A 13,620-nucleotide genomic window follows, 5' to 3' on the forward strand; every position below is an offset into this window, starting at 1 on the left:
AAAAATGAAACAAGCAGTTAGAAAATATGTGTATTTTTGGAAATAATTTTCCTGACTTTTGTGTCTAAAATAATCCCAGGAACTTAGGCATGTAGAAAGAGTTTTGATTTATAGGAAAAGTGCCAGCATCATATTTTTGTCTTTATAAAATGACTTCATTCAATGAATATCACAGGCAAATTAAAAAATATAGCTAGCCATTGGGTAGAATGAACAGTAGAAGATAAAAATAAGTCAATATTGTTTGTTTTCTTTTTAATTTTTCACAAATTACATCATTTCCTCCTACCCTCTGGTTCCTTCAAGGGTGTTGCTTGTATCTCCACTGGTTTCAAAATTTAAAATAATGTGTTCCATGTCGTCAGGATACACAGTCCCCAAACAGTCCCCAGAATCAAAACAGATTCAGCCATTTTTATTGTATATACAACACTAAATAAATGTCTAGAAACATCTGCATGACTAATCAAATATTTCTCTTTCATCCAGGTGTCAGAATATAATGATCTGAGTTTAAAATGGAATATTTTAAAAATTCATTAATATCTGCATTACTGATTGAGTATATGCATTAAGTTGCAAAAGATAAATGGTGGTAGAAATAGAATTTGATTCCAAGTCCTCACTGCTGACCATACACTTCCTTTTAATTGTGACTGTTCCCTATATGGTTCTTAGAGTCACTGTTGCCCTGAGGCTTGGGGGTACAGTTGTCAAAACAGACAAGACAACAAAAGTGGCAAATTTCTACCCTTTAAGCTCAAATGACCTGAGTCAGCAATGACCAGCATACCCCACTCCCTTCCCACATGATATAAAATACCTCCTGTTTGGGGCAGATGAAAAGAAGGTGGAATAGTCTACAGGTTAGAGGCAGACATCCTCCCTCCCCTCCACAACAACTACCTTCACTCATAGATAAGTCTGAAAGACAGAATAAAATTACATAGTATCCTTTTTAAGTTTGGGCATCACAGAGTTAAGATAATAGGTGCCCCACTTCCTAGATGAAAACTGAGGAGATGGCAAGCTTCATAGGAAACTTTCATGTGTTGTCGTGGTGTGTGTTAGTCACAGAATAGAAAGGGTGTCACAAAATGTTTAGGCACAAGAAGGTCCAAGGCAATCCACCGTGTCTCCCATGAGGCATAAGTAGCAAGGGAACCTCACTCCACTGTTTCTAGGTGCGGCAGCCCCACAGGGGATTAGATGAGGACGTGGCTCACTCTCAGCCAACAGGAACTGGGATGTTACAAAATACCAAATGGGACAACTTACATCCAGAGCAGTGGCCAACATCACACCCGTTAAACCAATTACACACCCATTTTAGGATCGAGAGGTAGACGTTCCTCCCGTGTCTGTGACTCAGTACTATTTTCATAAACCTCTTAAACCCTCTACTCAACGGTTAACAGTTTAACATCAACCCAGAGAAAATTTTTGAGAAAAATTAAGTTTTACAGCCAAGGTAATTTTAATATCTGTCAAATTTTCTGAATTTTTCCAGTAGTAGTTAAAGTGTCAGTCAGACTGAGGGTGAAAGTTAGATATTAAATCTTTTATAGAATAAATGAAAACATTTATAAAGTTGTACATCTCTTATTCTTAGCATGCACTTCCTATCTTTCATAAAAGAAATAGAGATATTAATCAGGGTACATATTCATTTATTACATAAAACTTTATCTCTGCATAATTAGCTGTTCAAATTTGTCTGTGTCTGAAAAACTGTCTAGGTACCATTAAGTAATTTGGGGTACAAAAGTTGCTATTTTCCACAATATTTGTAAATTTTCCTCATTCTCATTGACAAAGCTGCATGGATATTTGGATAAGCACTTGTTTAAATCACAAGTCCAAGATGTATTGCTTTATGTAGGGAATGAACTGAGAGTAGATTGCCTGATTTCACTGAACCTATGGAAAATAAGAATATCAATATTTATCTTATAATAGCTTACGATTGCTGTGAAATTAAATAATATTATGTAAAGACAGGTGTTTAATAGCTGCTCATTTTTCTGTTCTTCCTTATAACCCGAACTTTAAGGCACACGGCATCTGGAGTGGTGCTTTGCAAATGCTTGGGTCTTGAAAAATACTGTTGAGAAATTGGACCAGTGCAGCTCTCCCTAGCACAGTGCAGCTGGTGCTACTTCTTCCACCTTCGCCTCTTTCAACAGTCTCCTACCGTTAGCCTTTGCTTAGCTGGTCAATCCATGATAGCCTTTTTACTTCATGGCTTTGTTAAACATGCTGATGAATTCCTGTACCACCTAAAATTTCCTGAAACAAAATTAAAATATTAAAATGAGATATCAATTCACCCAACCTGTTTTATTCTAACCCATTTGATAACCATTTCCTCTACCCCCCTTTTCTTTTTCTTTCTTTTTTTTTTTTGAGACAAAGTCTCACTTTATTGCCCAGGCTGGAGTGCGGTGGTGCAATCTTGGCTCACTGCAACCTCCACCTCCCTGGTTCAAGCAATTCTCCTGTCTCAGCCTCCCAAATAGCTGGTATTACAGGTGCCTGCCACCACGCCCAACTAATTGTTTTGCATTTTTAGTAGAGACACGGTTTCACCATGTTGGCCAGGCTGGTTTCAAACTCCTGACCTCAGGTGATCTGCCTGCCTTGGTCTCCCAAAGTGGTGGGATTACAGGTGTGAGCCACCATGCCCGGCCTCTACTTTCATACACTCTCAGAAGAGTCTGTTTATTGTGCGTGTAGGAATATTAGACTGTTATATAAAGAAAAATAAAATATCTTCTATCATGTAAAACATTTCAGCTATATGCCAAGGTTTTACATCCCTTCTAAAATTGACAAAAAGCCAACAGAACATCATGTTTAACTTTGAATAACAAATATGATTACTTAATTGCTAACAAGACTAAGAAGTGAAATCTACTTAGGTAAATAATGTTCCAGTGATCAAGTTAGAAAGCAATTATGACCTAATGAGGGTGTGGTTTTGTTTTCTGTCCCCAAATCACTCCAAATTTAAAGTTCTGTGTGAACCAAAAGCAAGACTCAACAAATAATTAATACAAGCATTATTCATTGATTTATGGTAACATATATAATTGCTCATGCGATTCTACTGTAGCCTTAAGTCTAACAGCATAATGCAATGGTACCTACTTGAGTTATGATGTAAAGCCTTACAAGTTTCGATCAGCCCTTTGCCCTGTCAGAATTTTCAACACATAGTGCCTCACAACTTATTTAAGGACAGAGAGCAAACACTTTTTAATACCCTTAGGTTTTTTTTCACATAGATTGAGCACAAGTCACAGCACTTTTTCAGAACATGAAGTACTTTTAAAAATAACTGGCTGTACAACTATAGCTTCTGTTTTCTCAAAAATACATGTATTAGTTCATTTTCACATTACTGATAAAGACATACCTGAGACTGGGAGGAAAAAGAGGTTTAATTGGACTCACAGTACCACATGGCTGGGGAGGCCTCACAATGGTGGCAGCAAGAGAAAATGAGGAGGAAGCAAAAGTGGAAACCCATGATAAACCCATCAGGTCTCATGAGACTTATTCACTATCACAAAAATAGCACGGGAAAGACCTGCCCCCATAATTCTATTGCCTCCCCCGGGCCCTTCCCATAGCACATGAGAATTCTGGGAGATACAGTTCAAGTTGAGATTTGGGTGGGGACCCAGCCAAACCATATCAATGTATTTGTAAGGTGCATATTTATAATACAGATATGAAAAGCAATGACAAAATATGAATTACAATAAACATCATTATTTTTAATGCCCAAGAAAATGTTGGTTGGGTTACTTTAATATTTTCTTTTCATTGGAATAAAACAAATTTTAAAATCTTTGCACAGTATTTTTTATTATCCTTCAACTTAAAATCCTTCTTTTGCCTTTGAGATCCTTTAAATAATAGGAGTTGTTTTCCCCCTCTAATAAACCACAAGAACCCTTTGTTCATTTTCTTCTAGTCTTCAAAAAGTGCCTCAAGAGACTCTTTTAAAGAAAATTGGGTAGATAATTACCAAAACAATTCTACTGGAATACAAATGCTCAAAAATCATTTTCCTGTAGGTCTTCTGAAAGGACTTTTCATTCGGCATGTTTGAGGGCTCTTGGGGATAACTGCCTTTGCTTGCAATTTGGATTTGGATTTGGACTTTAAACCATGTAGCAATGTGTGGAAGGAAAATCTTGGGGCCCCCAAACTACTAAGCTAAAGAGACAAGTCAAGCGGGGAACTACTCAGTGCAAACCTTCCTCCCATTCTGTTCAAAGCCATCCCTCTGTTCACTGAGATGGATGCTTATCTGATGGCCTCCTTTGGAAAGGCTTCTCAGAAACTCAAAAGAATGCAACCATTTGTCCCTCACCTACCTGTGACCTGGAAAGCCCCTCGCTGCTTCTAGTTGTCCCCGCCTTTCTGGACGGAACCAATGTACTTCTTACATATATTGATTGATGTCTCATGTCTCCCTGAAATTCATAGAACCAAGCTGTGTGCCGGACACCTTGGGCACATGTTGGCAGAACTTCCTGAGACTGTGTCACGGGTATGCATCCTCAAACTTGGCAACATAAACTAACATAAACTTTCTAAACTAACTGAGAGCTACCTCAGAGTTTCAGTGTTCACAAATGCAACCAAAATTCTATGTAGTGATAATTTGTGCATTTTTGGTAGTGGAGGAGGAGAGGGTGGGCTGTAAGCAAGGGATCTCCAAGTGAATGTGTGGTACGGGTGCTGTGTCATTTTTATGATTTACTTTCACAGGAATTCCGTTTGAGCAGATTGGTGAGCTGTTAATTTCACCCCCCTCAGACAATCCTGCAGGCAGCTACCCCCTCTCTCCCACCACTTAGCTACTTGGGGTACAGTATTTCAAAACTTCACAGGGACCTCAGGAACATTTTGGTGGTGTTTTCATTAGAAAATTAAACTCAGATGGGATGACCCTGTCTTAATACAATGGCAGTTCTTAGGATAAATTAGTAGGCTCCATGTATTAGCATCATCTAATTTTGGATAATAAAATCTCTATGCTCTTTTTTGAGCACAGCTAATGGAAGTCAGTCTAACATTCCGCTTGCTGACCACATCTATCTCCCATGATGGTGAGAAATTAATTTCTATTCTATTCAGTATTAAAAAGTTACTTTAACTGCTGGATCTACTAAGTAAGTGAAATCCTGCTCCTCACCCAGACTCCAAGAAGCCACAGAATAGGCTTAACCTTTTATCCTGGATAAAAAGGTCTTTCAGTAGGTTCATTGGGGATTTTCTTGGATTTTAGGAGCGGACATAAGACTGAAGATAAAGAGAAACATGCAGGAAGAGAATGACAATCAAAAGTTTGAAGAAACGGGAAGCTGCATATGGTTATTGTTGTAAATTGGCACAACAGTTTGTGGGTGTTAAGGGGATCAACAGAACTCATTGTGTCTGGCACAGGCAGGAGTGATTCGGTTTGTTTGTTGTTAATGGTGTGTGAGTGTGTGTGTGTGTGTGTCTGATTTTGTGAACATGAAAAATATAATGCCCTTAATAACGGCAAAGGTGACCAATCTTCTGAGACCATAAGCTACTCCAGGGAAGTAGGTTATCAACACATGTTCAAAGTACGTAGCTTGATGAATAGCGGCCACTTACTAAGTGCTTGTTGAACATTTAAACAGCAGCTCAGAAGAGCCTCCAGACTTTCAGTCCCCAGGTGCTTGTGCCCCTACCAATTCAAGAAAAGAAATTTAACACGTTCCTCTTTGCCCTGAGACAACTTAGTGTGTTTTATTCGTAGAGATCTAGGGGAGGAGAACAAAATCCAAGGTGTGCAACATGCCTGGGTCCTCTCCACAAACTCACACCCCAGAGACCCAAAATCTTGGGTCACCTGAGGATCACTCACGGAGGGGCAACATCTGAGTGGCGGCCCCCCCCCCGCAGCCTAATTTTTAAATATCTAGTTTTTAAAGATTTAAATTGGTAACTTCTAATTTTTGAAATTATATTGACTTTTATATTTTCTTAAATCTGTAATGGCTTTTGAGATCTCTAATTTTCTTGCTTGTGATGTCCACATTCAATCTTCTATGAACTAGAGTGAGTATTTTCTGTAGATGTTCCTTGCTGATATATAAATATTAAACTATATAATCTTTATGCCAGTGCACTCAACTGTGGCGGAGAGCAATTTTGCTGGCATTCAAACTGTGGTGTTATGCTGGAAGCTAGAAGTTGAGCCTAATATTATAACAGAGTAGAGTCACCTTCTATCTTTGGTATGCTTGTATCTGAACACTTCCCCAACCTCCCAGACCTTATCTATTGCACATATCCATGAAAAGTCTAGCTGGAGGATATTACCTTTGAATATGTTTAGAGTATCTGAGGAAAATACTATCAAACCCTGGTGTCTGAATTCCTACAACTCACCGACAGCATCTGTAGTTTAGCTTTCGGTGGAAATCTTTTCTAGTTTTCAGGTACATTGGTTATTAGTTGAGAGCTTGTTTCTTTACCTGAGTGTTTAAATATAAGCTAAAAGACTAAAAGTCTTTTCTTTGCAAGTTTTCATATTTTAGAAATGTTTCCTTTTTACAACAGTTATTTGCTGACCCAAAAGATGTTACACACCAATGGACAAAGAAGCAAAGAGAAGAATAAAATATCCTCACTAAAATGAAAATGCACTGCAGAGAGTTTCAAGATTGTACATTACAGGTACCTTAAGGAATACTAGTTTAATCCTTGGCCTCTCCCTGACTGTCAGACTACAAAAGAATATCAAAGTTTCTCTTGACATGTTTATTATGCTCTCCCACATGACCTTCAAATCATCAGGGCCATAGCACTCTGCCCATTCCCCCCGTTTTTTTCCTCCTCCTGCATTACCCATTTCAGTAATTCGTGAATATATGTTGCCCCATAACAAATTATCCCGTAATCAATGACTGAAAACAACAAACATTTACTTCCTTCACAGTTTCTTTGAGTCAGGAATTTGGAAGCAGCTTGTCGGCGCGATTCTGGTTCAGGGTCTCTCGTGAGGTTATAATCAGGATGTCGTCCAGGCCTACAGGCAGCCAAAGACTCAGAGATGCTATCGGATCCCATTCCAACGTGGTTCACTGACGTTGCTGGCAAATGTGGGAAAAGCCTCAGGTTCTCTTTACATGGCACTGTCCTCGGGCTGCTTTATTATTCTTATGACAGGTTGTTTGGCTTTTTTTTAGAACAGAGGGTCAGAGAGAGAGATCCAAAAGAGAGAGAATCCAGTAGAAGCTATGCTCTTTGTGACCTAGCCTTGGAAGCCACATAGCATCACTCCTGTCACATTATTTTCATTGGAATGGAGTTCCTGGGTTGGGCCTACATCTAAGACAAGAGTAATTAGGCTTCACCTTTCGAAGGGAGGAGTGTCAAAAATTTGCAAACATGTTTTAAAATGAGAACAGATGAGATTCAATAAATCATGCTGATTTTACATACTTAAGGGTGTCTATAGATCCTTTTCTGTTCATATGTTTTCTCTCTTTCCTACTTTAGGTCCTCAAGACACCTGATTTTTAACAGGTTCCTTATATCCTATCTTGGGTTTAATATCTCCACAGCGCACCAGCGAAATCTTGCTAAATCTGATCATGTCTCTCTGCTCCTTAAAACTCTTAATCTGATCTCTGTGACACAACAACAAACCACAAGCACTGTACCCTAAAGCATGGTGGGCCCTAGGCATTGTGCCTGCTATGACTATAACAGTCCTTCATGCCTCCAACCTATGACTCTATACTCAAAACTCTTCCCTTTTCTGCTTTAAATTATGTATTTTTTATATTTAACATTTGTAATTTATTGAATATATGATACTATTTAAGGCACTGTTCTCCTCTGTAAACCAGAGGTCACAAAACTTTTTCTGTGAAGGCACAACTAGTACATATCTTCACCTTTGTGGGACATTCTGTCTCTGTCATGACAACTAAACTCGGTTGTAACAATGGGGCTGACTCTGTTCAAATAAAACTTTATTCATAATATAGGTAGTGGCTAGATTTGGCCCATAGGCTGAATGAAGTTTGCTGATCCCTGCTGTATACTAGCCTTTTCTTGAATTACATGCCCCCAAATAACATGTTAGTTTGTCTAGATAACATTTATGATTGACCTTCAAGAGTCACCTCAGGTGTTGTCTCCTATATGATTTTTTTCAAGTGCTTTTCGGTTCAAATAATGGCCTTTGTTCTGTGGTTCCATAGCAGCCTGTGTGGACTATTATGGCATTATCACACAAAAATGAATGTCAGCTTTCTGAAAATCTTCCGCATTATGCTGCCAGATTTTTTTCATTTTTGAATTCCCATTGCCAAGCATAGTTCCTGGCTAATGTGTTGAACTGAATTGAGTCAGAGAAGGACTAATGCACAGAAGATTCTTAGCAAAATATAATTTAGAAAGGGATTATATCATATAACAAGTATCTTTTCATTTTCTGCCATACACAGTTTGTTAATATGCCATTTTATTTTATGCAATCAAAGCAATGGGGTCTGAGGACTTTGGAGTGACAGATCCAGAGTTGAATATATGAAACTTTTTCTACCTGTTGATTCTCTGTTACAAAGAAACATTCTGTGGTGGCTCACAGCTGTAATCCCAGCCTGTAATCCCAACATTTGGGGAGGCAGAGGCAGGAGGGTAATTTGGACCTAGGAGTTTAAGGCCTCCCTGGGCAATACAGTGAGGCCCTGATTGCTACAAAAAGAAAAAGAAAAGGCAAAAAAGCCAAAAACAAAGAAACATTCGGCCAAGGAATATGATCTATACCGAAAAGTCTCAACAGTGTCTGCTTCTTAGAATTAGGTATAGAATTGGTGTGTGGGTCTGCATGCGTGCACACACACACACACACACACACACACACACACACACACATGCCCAGAGATTTCCATTCAACAGGCCTGTAATCGTGCAGAGAATTCTGATTCCAGAGGACCAGTAAGTAATTCAAACATACACTCGGGGTTGAGAATTACTGAGTTATGTTCACATCTAAAAGTATAAATCTGATATAGAAAAATTGCAAATAATATTTCAGATATGATCTCATAAAGAAAAAAAAAACTGCATGGGAAGAATTAGACTGCCTAGGAGTGACTCTTGGATATATTATGCGGCATAATTGTATGACCGTAGGTAACTTACTTGCTGTGAATTCTCCCCGGGTTTTCTCAGCATTAAAATGAGATGATTGGATGATACTTCGATTCCATCAGTTTGCCCCCTCATACTTCTATTCTACTAGTCCTTAAGTGGTTACCAAGTATCATAAACTAACCACTCCAAAACGTAATGGCTTAACACAATGACACACATACTTTGCTTACTAATATGTACTTTGGGGACAGCTTTGCTCTGCTCCAGTGTGTATCCGCTGTGATAGCTCAAAAACTGGAGTTTATAATCATCAGAAGTCTGATCATCACTCGTTTACTAATCCAGTGGCTGATACAGTTAATTGGGACATTTCAAGCAGCTAAGGCTGTGGTCAGAAGACTTATTCATGGTCTTTCCACACGACTGCGTGACTTTCCTGCAACATCACTGCTAGGTTGCCAGGTCAAGCATTCCAAACGACAGAGTCAGGTGGAAGCTTTTTCAGCATGTGTGACTTAGGTTCAGAAAACCTTCGGCATTGCTTCTACTTCATCCTGTTCATCAAAATAGTCACGAAGACCCTCCCAACCTCAAGATAAAGGGACATAGACCTTCCCTCTTAAGGGAGTGACACTTTTCTGGAAGAATACACAAAACAAGAAATGCTCTTGCAGCCATTTTTTTTTTTTTTTTTTTGGATGCAATTTACTACAGTGTAAAGTTTTTGGGTTTTTTTTTTTTTTTTTTTTTTTTTAACAATGGTTGAACATATTCTTGCAGTAAGGTTTGAGAGACAGTATGTACAGCTAAACAGGTTTTACCAAGAAGTTAGAGAGAACACATTACTTAAATTCAGAAATAAAAAGCATAATGTAACTCTAGTAAACTGCAAAGTAAAATCTTATGTTTAATATAATAGGTGAGAATGTTGCTCCCTAACGCTATAAAGGAACAGGACCAGGGCAACAACAGTTGTGCTTTAAGAGTGGTATTGGTGGCACTTTGCAGAAGAAAGGATATGAAAGTTCTTGGCAGAGACTCCTAGTTGCCTGCTCCATTTCCCTCTTCTTCTATTCGGGAATCCCAAATTTTAGCTGTGCACATGACCTAATGGAACAAAGCCTCTATTTATCAGCTTCCCTTGTAGTCAGGTGTGGCATTACGATAAAGTGTTGGCTAAGAGTGCTATGTACAACATCTGGAATGTATTTTAGATGGAGGGAGACACACCTCACTCTGCGTTCTGTTACTGTCAGTCTTTCTGATAGCTTGAATTTTATAGCTGCCTATTGAAGAGTCACACTGGAGCATGAAGCAAAACACTAGGGATGGATCTCCAATGATGATAAACTCACTGTTCCAACAGTGACCGTGTTCCTCTCCCCACACTTCATTTTCATGAGAAAACAATAAGACTGCATCTTAGTCAATATTATGACAGATTCAGTCACATTCAATTGAACCTAATCCTAACCAATACAGAAATTAGGTCTTATTCTTATATGTAGTGTTGACTACATTGTAATTATTGCTAAGTTTTTGGTGTTGTCTCACATGCCAGCACATTAACAGTATTAAGGCCCTCAGAAGCTAAAATTTATCCTATACTATCACCATGTCTCCTCCTTGAGGTTTTGATTGTTCTACATGCAATCCAAACTTGAATACACTTTATAACTTTTGGTTAAATGGTTTGAGCTATTCACATTCAATTTGAGTTTTCTATTATGTAAAATAGAAATAGTCTATTTCATAATATTTTGAGGAAAATCACATGAGATAATAGAAGAAAATATCTTGGGCAATTGCCTGAAATATGAAATAGCTATTATTATTATTATTATTTTTGTGTTCGTAATGACTGTGGTGATTCACAGCTCTTTTTCAACAATAATTTCTTTCTGAATTGATCACCTGGCAGTTGTAAACATTGGGGAAACATATTGTTTCAAAGGAGAAATGATGACTGCAGTCATGAATGCGTGTCTGTTCTCTTTCATTTGCACTTCTCATCCTTTTGCAGGTAGATCATGCTCTGGCTACAAGGCCAGGCACCTAACAGAGGGGCACATGCCCATGAGTGGCTCGGCAGACCTCATGCTTATGGCCACAGAGGCTGGTCCAGACAAAGGGACATGCACAGAAACCAGGTAGTGCAATCAAAATACCAATCAGGAATTTTTTGTCAGGGGGCCGAGCAGGGATAGAGGAAATTCTTGTAATTATGTGCAAATAATCAGCCTCTGGGAACCACTGTCAACAACAAAAGAAAATGAAGCTTTGTGCAGAAAAAATATCTATGATGTGGGCATCTGTGAGGCAGACAGAAAGACAGACAGACACATACACACTCTTGGTATTTATTAAGTCAACGATACCAGATATTTCTTTTATACCAGTTCACTCTGTACCAACTTTATGAGCCAAAATTTTTGTATTTTGCTCGAATTGCTTGCATTGAGTTTCTAGCTCTTGTAATTAAATGAGTTCTGGCTATGTCAATGAGGAATTAGATCAGGCGAGCAGAGCTACTGGGAAATGTTAGGTGAATCTCATTATTTGGAGAGAAAAATGGGTTAGAAATATTGTGATTACATTTTGTGTGTGTGCATGTGTGTGTAAGGTCAGATCATACAAATGGTATAAACACACCTAGTAAAAACAATGTTTCTTTTTCCAAATTTAAACTTTAGATTTTACCATATTTTTCTAATGTCCATTTATTCAACTACCTGAAACCGCAACATGTAAGCCATGCATTTAAATTCCAATCAATCAACTTATCCCAAAGCCTGATTTGTGTTATTAACAGCAGGCTGTAAGGTTATTAAGGGCTAGTTACATACCACGCAATGATTGAGAAGGTGCTCGTATTTTCCTGCAAGCCTCATGCAGCAAGCAGGCAGCTTGGCTTTGAAGATCAAAGTCAGTCTTATCTTTTGATTCTAATCTTTTATATTCCTCATAAAGCATAATCTTTAAAATTAAGAAATCATTTTAATTTTGAAACTTTTAAAACACTTTCAAAACGGTTTCATATAAATCACAGTAAGCCCTTTCTTACTGAATGGGGTATTAATGAAGGAAGGCTTACATAGCTATTGTGAAAACAGTCTGTTTTAGATAAGAAGAGAGCAAATATTAACCTCAAAGATTTCATGTAGGAATTGCATGAATAAAAATCCAAGTATACAATATATATGTTGATTTTTAAATGTAGCGAACCATTTTTTAAAGGGAAAGAATCCTGCATGCATATGGTGCCCCTCTTTCGGTGACCTGTGTGTGTGTGTGTGTGTGTGTGTGTGTGTGTGTGTGTGCATGTGTATGTGTATATACATACATACGTGTGTATATTTATATGTAATTATAAGATATGTATATGTTTCTTTTAATACACTGATTTATAGTTCTGTAAAATAGGTAAAATATTTCCTTATATACCTAAAATAAGTAAATTATCACTTTAACACTCAAACCTTGATGGGCCACTGATGTTTTATACTCATAAAATCATTCAGTCTGGCCTAGACAGTTAACCCGTCTAGATCCATACAGTCAAATTAGCCATGAAAAATCCAAATGTCCATTAAGATTGTTATTGAGTAACCGTTTTTCCCAGTTGTCTCATACTGAGACTCAGCTCTAAAATCTTACAATTCTCATCCATTTCTTCTTTCCTTTCTCCTCTTTTCTCAACGTCTTTTTCCCTCTCCATTTTCTACCTCACACTCGATTCTCTTATTTTCTGTGTTTTTTGTTTGTTTGTTTTTTGCCTCGTTCACCCCTTCTTTCCTTTTTGTGAAACCAAATGTACTAACTTCCAACCACTTGAGCTTGCTCTCGAAGTCTTTTGTGAGAGCTGCAAGCTGATTATTGTGCTGAGCTTTCTTTATGACTTTCTGATGCGCTCAGAGTTCTCTTCCTATTTTTTTTTTTTTCTCTCCACATCTCCATTCCTAGGGATTTACTTTCAGCTCTGTTCCAGAACAGATGCTCTTTTCCACTCCCCAGGGACATCAAGAGCTTGGAGCAGAAATAATAGCTCCTCCTTACAAAAAGACAAGGTAAACTATAATAAACTAGAGCAAGCCATTTAGCAAAATTCTGAATGTTTTCTGTGCTTTAATTGCTATGTAAAAGGCAAATGGTTTCTGTCTTGATTAAGGCTATAAATGCATGGAAGTGTATATAAGCCAGGATTTGAAATGCAAAACACCAGTCATTGCAACACGTGTTTGATATAAATATAAGTACTGAACAGTACATTTTTGGAAGTTCTTAATTGTTTTTCCCTCGTTGTGAGCATTAACAGTTTAATCTTCAGTAAGAGATCCAGATAAGCAGGTGGAGTTTCAATGTGTAGTGGATTTAAAAGGGAATCCAATTCCTGTGCTAAATTCAAACATCATTAAAATGGAAACATGTCACTGTGCAGTACAAAGGCAAATATCACCT

The 13,620-nt window shown here is 38.0% G+C and overlaps 1 long non-coding RNA gene across 1 annotated transcript in view; it reads left to right on the plus strand.

Annotated features, from left to right (window-relative positions):
- Positions 1 to 7,455, plus strand: part of LOC139361816 (uncharacterized) — a 126,807-nt gene extending 119,352 nt beyond the window's left edge. The window contains exons 5-6 of the long non-coding RNA XR_011619478.1: positions 6,613 to 6,729; positions 6,992 to 7,455. This is a non-coding gene — a long non-coding RNA (uncharacterized lncRNA). The remainder of the gene's footprint in view (positions 1 to 6,612; positions 6,730 to 6,991) is intronic.
- Positions 7,456 to 13,620: the final 6,165 nt, after the last annotated feature.

The sequence above is a fragment of the Macaca nemestrina genome, chromosome 2 (genome assembly GCF_043159975.1).
Source record: "Macaca nemestrina isolate mMacNem1 chromosome 2, mMacNem.hap1, whole genome shotgun sequence".
NCBI classification, from domain to species: Eukaryota; Metazoa; Chordata; class Mammalia; order Primates; family Cercopithecidae; genus Macaca; species Macaca nemestrina.